We start from the raw sequence: 8723 nt of genomic DNA on the forward strand, positions 1-8723 counted from the left end.
ACAGATAGGCAAAATAAGAAAAATGCTGCTCGAGAACTTAGAGTTTGAGTTAAGGATCGGTACTGTATATATTTTGCATATGATGTTGATCATTTGTGTTTTAATGGTAATAAAGCTTTAACTCTTTGAATCTCAACATTTACTGTCATTAAATAATTAGTCAGACCCCCCCCCACTGTTGTCTGACTCTCCCCCATAATTTCCCACAACTGGGAATATTTAAATAGATAAAAGTTTTTAAAATGCTTAACATAATTTTGCACAACTGTGAAAATTTAAATTGATAAAAATAGAAAAATGCTTAAAAAGAAACAACTTCAGTAAAAATTATTTAAAAAAAACAAAAACAAATTCTGCCAAGACTGCCTATCAGATGGGGAAATGCAGAATGCTACACATCCGTATGTGTACACCAGGAACAGAAAGGCCGCATTGCTGTTTCTTGGGTAGATCATGGTATTTGTTCCCCACTGAAAGTAGTTCTCTATTGAAAACGTTGTGCCATGCTGCCACAGCATTAGAACAAGAGGAACACTGGTATGGACCAGGGACTTTCAGATGACAAGATGATAGATGTAGATGATCTACTTTTCAAACTCTAAAAAGAACGAGGCGTTCTTGTGGCACCTTAGAGACTAACAAATTTATTTGCGCTCAAACTTCTGAGCCTAAGCCCAAATAAATTTGTTAGTCTCTAAGGTGCCACAAGGACTCCTCATTCTTTTTGCTGATACAGACTAACATGGCTACAACTCTGAAACATTTTCAAATTGTGTTGGCTGTACAATGATGTAATGTTACAAACAGGTATCGGGGTTAATTGCCCCCTGTACATATGACTGACATCTGTAAACAATTCTCTGGGTTCATCTGGAATTTGATTGCATCAGAGCCTCACTAATTCTCACTCAGAGCAGGAAGGCTCATTGCAAATCAGTGCAGCTTATGAAGCAGCATAATAAAAAAAGATTGTCAGAGTTTTGACAATTGTTTAATTTACAGATGCATCTTTTCTAAAAATAATAAAATTTTAGCATTCTTCGGACCTCACCGCCAAGTTATTAATATAGGCAGCATTTGGGGGGGCACATGGGAGGCATTGTCCCCCCAAACTGCAAGCCTCAGGGGCAGGCAGCCTAATGTACAATGTAATGAGTTCTGCAGAGAAGGCGACGAGCTGCTCCCAGCTTGTGCTTCTGAGCCCTGGTCTACACTAGGACTTTAGGTCGAATTTAGCAACGTTAAATCGATTTAAACCTGCACCCGTCCACACAGTGAAGCCCTTTATTTCGACTTAAAGGGCTCTTAAAATCGATTTCCTTACTCCACCCCTGACAAGTGGATTAGCGCTTAAATCGACGTTCCCAGCTCGAATTTGGGGTACTGTGGACACAATTCGATGGTATTGGCCTCCGGGAGCTATCCCAGAGTGCTCCATTCTGACCGCTCTGGACAGCACTCTCAACTCAGATGCACTGGCCAGGTAGACAGGAAAAGAACCGCGAACTTTTGAATCTCATTTCCTGTTTGGCCAGCGTGGCAAGCTGCAGGTGACCATGCAGAGCTCATCAGCACAGGTGACCATGATGGAGTCCCAGAATCGCAAAAGAGCTCCAGCATGGACCGAACGGGAGGTACGGGATCTGATCGCTGTTTGGGGAGAGGAATCCGTGCTATCAGAACTCCGTTCCAGTTTTCGAAATGCCAAAACCTTTGTGAAAATCTCCCAGGGCATGAAGGACAGAGGCCATAACAGGGACCCGAAGCAGTGCCGCGTGAAACTGAAGGAGCTGAGGCAAGCCTACCAGAAAACCAGAGAGGCGAACAGCCGCTCTGGGTCAGAGCCCCAAACATGCCGCTTCTATGATGAGCTGCATGCCATTTTAGGGGGTTCAGCCACCACTACCCCAGCCGTGTTGTTTGACTCCTTCAATGGAGATGGAGGCAATACGGAAGCAGGTTTTGGGGACGAAGAAGATGAGGAGGAGGAGGAGGTTGTAGATAGCTCACAGCAAGCAAGCGGAGAAACCGGTTTTCCCGACAGCCAGGAACTGTTTCTCACCCTAGACCTGGAGCCAGTACCCCCCGAACCCACCCAAGGCTGCCTCCTGGACCCAGCAGGCGGAGAAGGGACCTCTGGTGAGTGTACCTTTTAAAATACTATACATGGTTTAAAAGCAAGCATGTGAAAGGATTACTTTGCCCTGGCATTTGCGGTTCTCCTAGATGTAGTCCTAAAGCCTTTGCAAAAGGTTTCTGGGGAGGGCAGCCTTATTTCGTCCTTCATGGTAGGACACTTTATCACTCCAGGCCAGTAACACATACTCGGGAATCACTGTAGAACAAAGCATTACAGTGTATGTTTGCTGGCATTCAACCAAAATCCGTTCTTTCTCTCTCTGTGTTATCCTCAGGAGAGTGAGATATAATTCATGGTCACCTGGTTGAAATAGGGTGCTTTTCTTCAGGGACACTCAGTATAGCCCATTCTTGCTGGGCTGTTTGCCTGTGGCTGAACAGAAATGTTCCCCGCTGTTAGCCACAGGGAGGGGGGAAGGTTGAGGGGGTAGTCACGCGGTGGGAGGAGGCAAAATGCGACCTTGTAACGAAAGCACATGTGCTATGTATGTAATGTTAACAGCAAGGTTTACCCTGAAAGAGTGTAGCGACTGTTTTATAAAATGTGTCTTTTTAAATACCGCTGTCCCTTTTTTTTTCTCCACCAGCTGGATGTGTTTCAATGATCACAGGATCTTCTCCTTCCCAGAGGCTAGTGAAGCTTAGAAAGAAAAAAAAACGCACTCGAGATGAAATGTTCTCCGAGCTAATGCTGTCCTCCCACACTGACAGAGCACAGACGAATGCGTGGAGGCAAATAATGTCAGAGTGCAGGAAAGCACAAAATGACCGGGAGGAGAGGTGGAGGGCTGAAGAGAGTAAGTGGCGGGCTGAAGAGAGTAAGTGGCGGGCTGAAGACAGGGCTGAAGCTCAAATGTGGCGGCAGCGTGATGAGAGGAGGCAGGATTCAATGCTGAGGCTGCTGCAGGACCAAACCAGAATGCTCCAGTGTATGGTTGAGCTGCAGCAAAGGCAGCTGGAGCACAGACTGCCACTGCTGCCCCTCTGTAACCAACCGCCCTCCTCCCCAAGTTCCATAGCCTCCACACCCAGACGCCCAAGAACGCGGTGGGGGGGCCTCCGGCCAACCAGCCACTCCACAACAGAGGATTGCCCAAAAAAAAGAAGGCTGTCATTCAATAAATTTTAAAGTTGTAAACTTTTAAAGTGCTGTGCTTAAAGTGCTGTGTGGCATTTTCCTTCCCTCCTCCACCACCCCTCCTGGGATACCTTGGTAGTCATCTCCCTATTTGTGTGATGAATGAATAACGAATGCATGACTGTGAAGCAGCAATGACTTTATTGCCTCTGCAAGCGGTGATTAAAGGGAGGAGGGGAGGGTGGTTAGCTTACAGGGAAGTAGAGTGAACCAAGGGGCGGGGGGTTTCATCAAGGAGAAACAAACAGAACTTTCACACTGTAGCCTGGCCAGTCATGAAACTGGTTTTCAAAGCTTCTCTGATGCGTACCGCGCCCTCCTGAGCTCTTCTAACCGCCCTGGTGTCTGGCTGCGCGTAACCAGCAACCAGGCGATTTGCCTCAATCTCCCACCCCGCCATAAACGTCTCCCCCTTACTCTCACAGATATTGTGGAGCACACAGCAAGCAGTAATAACAGTGGGAATATTGGTTTCGCTGAGGTCTAAGCGAGTCAGTAAACTGCGCCAGCGCGCCTTTAAACGTCCAAATGCACATTCTACCACCATTCTGCACTTGCTCAGCCTGTAGTTGAACAGCTCCTGACCACTGTCCAGGCTGCCTGTGTACGGCTTCATGAGCCATGGCATTAAGGGGTAGGCTGGGTCCCCAAGGATACATATAGGCATTTCAACATCCCCAACAGTTATTTTCTGGTCTGGGAAGAAAATCCCTTCCCGCAGCTTTTGAAACAGACCAGAGTTCCTGAAGATGCGAGCGTCATGCACCTTTCCCGGCCATCCCACGTTGATGTTGGTGAAACGTCCCTTGTGATCCACCAGAGCTTGCAGCACTATCGAAAAGTACCCCTTGCGGTTTATGTACTCGCCGGCTTGGTGCTCTGGTGCCAAGATAGGGATATGGGTTCCGTCTATAGCCCCACCACAGTTAGGGAATCCCATTGCAGCAAAGCCATCCACTATGACCTGCACATTTCCCAGGGTCACTATCCTTGATATCAGCAGATCTTTGATTGCGTGAACTACTTGCATCACAGCAGCCCCCACAGTAGATTTGCCCACTCCAAATTGATTCCCAACTGACCGGTAGCTGTCTGGCGTTGCAAGCTTCTACAGGGCTATCGCCACTCGCTTCTCAACTGTGAGGGCTGCTCTCATCCTGGTATTCATGCGCTTCAGGGCAGGGGAAAGCAAGTCACAAAGTTCCATGAAAGTGCCCTTATGCATGCGAAAGTTTCGGAGCCACTGGGAATCATCCCAAAACTGCAACACTATGCGGTCCCACCAGTCTGTGCTTGTTTCCCGAGCCCAGAATCGGCGTTCCACAGCATGAACCTGCCCCATTAGCACCATGATGCATGCATTGGCAGGGCCCATGCTTTCAGAGAAATCTGTGTCCATGTCCTGATCACTCACGGGACCGCGCTGACGTCGCCTCCTCGCCCGGTATCGCGTTGCCATGTTCTGGTGCTGCATATACTGCTGGATAATGCGTGTGGTGGTTGATGTGCTCCTAATTGCCAAAATGAGCTCAGCGGCCTCCATGCTTGCCTTGGTATGGCGTCCGCACAGAAAGAAGGCGCGGAACGATTGTCTGCCGTTGCTCTGACGGAGGGAGGGGCGACTGACGACACGGCTTACAGGGTTGGCTAAAATCAACAAAGGGTGTGCCTGTACATCAAGGAGTATTTCAGGCAGGACTGCACGGAGGGTTCCAATAAGAAATGGTGCACCAAAGTTATCGTTGTTATTGGAACAAGGAGGTTAGCCTGGCCTCTGATTGATACATGGCTAGATTAACCTCACTGCGCCTTCTCTGTGAGTGACTGCAGTGTGATCTAGAGAGGGGAGGAGGAAAATGAGTACAAAACAAATCTGGTCTATTTCTTGTTGTGACCCACTCCATCTATCCTTTACATCTTTGGCTGGCAGCAGACAAAAAAGGCGCGAAATGATTGTCTGCCCTTGCTTTCACGGGGGGAGGGAGGGTGGGAACGGGGTCCTGACGATATGTACCCAGAACCACCCGCGACAATGTTTTAGCCCCATCAGGCATTGGGATATCAACCCAGAATTCCAATGGGCAGCGGAGACTGCGGGAACTGTGGGATAGCTACCCACAGTGCAACGCTCCAGAAGTCGACGCTTGCCTCGGTACTGTGGAAGCGCTCCGCCGAGTTAATGCACTTAATGCACTTAGAGCATTTTCTGTGGGGACACACACACTCGAATATATAAAACCGATTTCAAAAAAACCGACTTCTATAAATTCGACCTAATTTCGTAGTGTAGACATACCCTGAAGCAGGGACTCAGAATATTGTTTATAAACAGAGTGATTAACAGGTGATTAAGATAGGTTTTTTCCTAAAGTTAAATGATCTGTTCCAAGCTTGGTGAACTGTAAAAAGTAAAAAGAAAAGGATGACTTGTGGCACCTTAGAGACTAACCAATTTATTTGAGCATAAGCTTTCGTGAGCTACAGCTCAACGTGAGCTGTAGCTCACGAAAGCTTGTGCTCAAATAAATTGGTTAGTCTCTAAAGTGCCACAAGTACTCCTTTTCTTTGTGCGGATACAGACTAACATGGCTGCCACTCTGAAACCTGTAAAAAGTAAGTAGCCTAAGGCTTTGTCTACACTGCACTTTCGTTGGTAAAAGTTTTGTGGTTCAGGGGTGTGAAAAAAAGCACATATCTCCAAATGACAAAAGTTTTACCGATGAAAAGTGCCAGTGTGGACAGCGCTTTGTTGGCGGGAGATGCTCTCCCTCTGACAAGGCTACCACCGCTCGTTGGGGGTGGATTTATTTTGTGGGTGGGAGAGCTCTTGCCTGCCGACAAAGAGTGGCTACACTGCACATCTTTTAGCGGCAGGGCTGTAGCGACAGTGTAGACATAACCTAAATGATAGAAAATAATTGTAGATTTTTCTACAATTGTTTCAACTGTTATATTCACGAGGTTGTAACAAAGTTACTAATACCTTTCTTTGAGAAGGTAACTGATTTTTTTAGCCAAAGGAAAGGCAGCAGATCTAATCTACCTGGATGTCAGTAAGGCATTTGATACAGTTCCACATGAGACATTGTTAAATTGGAGAAGATGGGGTTTAATATGAGACCGGAAAGGTGTATAAGGAACTGGTTAAGGAGGAGACTACAAGAGATCATGCTGAAAGGTGAACTCTCAGGCTAGAGGGAGGTTACTAGTGGAGTTCCTTAGGGATGAGTCTTGGGACCAACCTTATTTAACATGAAGAAAAGGAGTACTTGTGGCACCTTAGAGACTAACCAATTTATTTGAGCATGATGCATCCGATGAAGTGAGCTGTAGCTCACGAAAGCTCATGCTCAAATAAATTGGTTAGTCTCTAAGGTGCCACAAGTACTCCTTTTCTTTTTGCGAATACAGACTAACACGGCTGTTACTCTGAAACCTTATTTAACATGTTTATTACTGACCTTGGCACAAAAAGTGGGTGTGCGCTAATAAAATTTGCAGATGACACAAACTTGGAGGACATTGCCAATACTGAGGAGGACTGGAATATCATACGAGAAGATCTGGATGACCTTTTAAACTGGAATAATAGAAATGGGATATTTAATAATGCAAAGTACAAGGTCATGCATTTCGGGACTAACAACAAGAATTTTTGCTATTAAGCTGGAGACTTATCAGTTGGAAGTGACAGAGGAGGAAAAACAGCTAGGTGTATCGGTTGATCAGAGGATAACTATGAGCCATCAATGTGATGTGGTGGTGAAAGAGGCTAATGCGGTCATATGATACATCAGACAAGGTATTTCCAGTAGAGACAGTGAAGAGTTAGTACCATTATACAAGGCACTAGTGAGACTCATCTGGAGTACTGTGTGCAGTTCTGGTCTCCCATGTTTAAGAAAGATGAATTCAAACTGGAACAGGTCCAGAGAAGGGCTACTAAGATGATCTGAGGAAAGGAAAACCTGTCTTATGAGAAGATACTCAAACAGCTTGGCTTGTTTTGTATAACCAATAGACGGCTGAGGGGAGCTATGATTACTCTGTATAAATACACCAGAGGGCTAAATACTAGGGAGGGAGCAGAGTTATTTAAGGTAAGCATCAAGGTGGACCCCAGAACAAATACATATAAACTGGCCATCAACAAGTTTAGGCTTGAAATTAGGTGAAGGTTTCTAACCATCAGAGGAGTGAAGTTTGGAGCAGTGCGGGCAAAAAAACCTAACCGGCTTCAAGGCTGAGCTTGATAAGTTTATGGAGGGGCTGGTATGACAGGACTGCCTATAATGGCATGTGGCCCATCGGCAACTGCCGGTAGCAAAAATCCCCACTGGCTGGAGACGGGACACTAGATGGGGAGGGCTCTGAGTTACTACAGAGAATTCTTTCCCAGTTGTCTCCCTGGTGGGTCTTGCCCACATGCTCAGGGTCTAACTGATCACTATATTAGGAATCAGGAAGGAATTACCCCCCGGTCAGATTGACAGAGACCAGGGTTTTTTTTAACCATCTTCTGCAACACAGGGCCCAGGTCACTTGCAGGTTTAAACTAGTGTAAATGGTGGATTCTCTGTAACTTGAAATCTTTAAATCATGATTTGAGGCCTTCAGTAACTCACTGAGAGGTTAGGGGGTCTATTACAGGAGTGAGTGGGTGAGATTCTATGGCCTGTGATGTGCAGGAGGTCAGACGAGATGAGCACAATGGTCCAGGCTGATTTTAGTAAGAGTATCTGAGTAAGAAGATACAATTTTAAACCTATCCAGTGACCCTCAAGTGACTTGCCACAAGATGTCAGAACATGATAGTATTAGAGCTGAGTGGGCCTAATATTTATTTATTTTTCTTTCTTAATATAGAAATTAGATATAATGCGCCTGCCAGATATTTCTAAGTTATCTGCAAAAACACTAGAGTTTTCAGTTGCCTAAGTAGCCCCTGGAATTACTGTTAAAGTTGTGCCCCTCCCCATCTGAAATGGCGCCCCTGCAGGCACAGAATTTGTTGTCGCCCCCGGCCACACACAGCCCCATTGGCCTGACTGGAGCCGCCCTCCCAAATATAGACATCAAACTACGTCCATGGTTATTAGCTAGTGCTGAGAACTGTGGGCAAACTGCAAATACTTTGCATTCATCGTATAGCGTGCAGGTGAACATTTCTGTGCAAGCAAGTCCCTATGCACAGAGAGGGCCATGTCGAGGTGATTTACAGAGGGAGGTCACTAGAACAGTCTTCCGCGTTGCTATACTAATGTGACTGCTTGGGGGACAATTCTTGTAGCTGTTTATTCCAGGAACATCCACATTGACTGTTTTGCTTTACTGAGTTGTTACACTAGTCTGACACCCCGTCAGCACGGATGGTGGCCTAACATGCATCCACCCTTCCCCACAAATCCTACAGGAAGGGAGAGAAACGCAGGCATCAGGCAGGTGA

Source organism: Lepidochelys kempii, chromosome 10, assembly GCF_965140285.1.
Source record: "Lepidochelys kempii isolate rLepKem1 chromosome 10, rLepKem1.hap1, whole genome shotgun sequence".
Lineage (NCBI taxonomy): Eukaryota > Metazoa > Chordata > Testudines > Cheloniidae > Lepidochelys > Lepidochelys kempii.